Source organism: Microtus ochrogaster, unplaced genomic scaffold (assembly GCF_000317375.1).
Source record: "Microtus ochrogaster isolate Prairie Vole_2 unplaced genomic scaffold, MicOch1.0 UNK24, whole genome shotgun sequence".
NCBI classification, from domain to species: Eukaryota; Metazoa; Chordata; class Mammalia; order Rodentia; family Cricetidae; genus Microtus; species Microtus ochrogaster.
Genome location: NW_004949122.1, coordinates 1792401 through 1793585, shown reverse-complemented (window position 1 = coordinate 1793585; position 1185 = coordinate 1792401).

Below are 1185 nucleotides of genomic sequence, written 5' to 3'. Positions count from 1 at the left end.
GAGAGAGAGAGAGAGAGAGAGAGAGAGAGAGAGAGAGAGAGAGAGAGAGAGAAAGAGAGGTGTAAAGCTTCTCAGGGAAGGATCTCAACTCAGGGAAGGGGAAGAGCTGACTTGGTCGGTGGTGACCTTCACAGACATGAGTGACCCTTTTACTAAGACCAGCTACCTCAGGCTCTATAGAGGCACACAGCAAGCCTGGTCTACAGAGCAACAGCCAAGGTTACACAAAGAAACCCTGTCTCAGAGGGGATAAAAGAAAGAAAAAAAAGAAAAAAAGAGGCATATACTTAGTCTGTGGAAAGTCACTTGAATGCAAAATTTCTGTGTGGCGGGAGAAAGGTGATCACCATCCCGGTGAAGGCAGGCTCAGGGACTCCTAGCTGGGACTGATTCTCCAAGTTGCTGTTCCCATAGCTAATTGTGGCTCGGTCTGCGTAAGGGAGATCTGTAACACGAGCTTGATACTCCTGTTTGACCCCAAGTAACACAAACACATTACGGCCCCCGTTAATTGCATCCTCACCTACCCAAACAGAGAGCTCCACCAACAGCCCTAGCTGCGGGAGAGTCTCTCAGGCCCCAGGAGAACCTATTATCTTATGAAAAAGAGCTGCAAAATGGCCAGTTTTACTAATTGGGACTAAAAGGCACAGTATTTTCTACTGGCAAAGCAGGAATGTGCTGGACTGTCACGGAAGAACTCATTATCCCTCTCTCTGTCCCCACAGCACATCCCTCTGTGTGTGTGTATGTGGTATGCATTCGTGTATGTGTGTTCACAAGTGGGGACACGCTTGGGGGTGCACACGTAATCCCATGCATGTGGAGGCCCCAAGTGAACATCAAGTGTCTTACTCACTCACTCTTCACTTCATTGAAGCCGGGTCTCTCAATTGAACCCAGAGCTCACGGATCAGCTATGGTAGATTGCCAGCTTGCCCTGGGGATTTCCCAGTTCTGTCTCTCTACTTCTGGGATTACAGGTATCTGCTCAGCTTTTACAGGGGTCCAGGGTATTCAAACTCTGATCTTCAAGCTTGTACTTTATCCACTGGGCCATCTCCTCATCCCTGCTCATGTTTTTGTTTTTGTTTTTAACAAGTTTGCTATTGGGGTGAAGTAGAAAATGAATAGAAAGTGTAATTGATTTGATGGCAGACGGTGGCAGTGAGGGCCTGGGTGTGA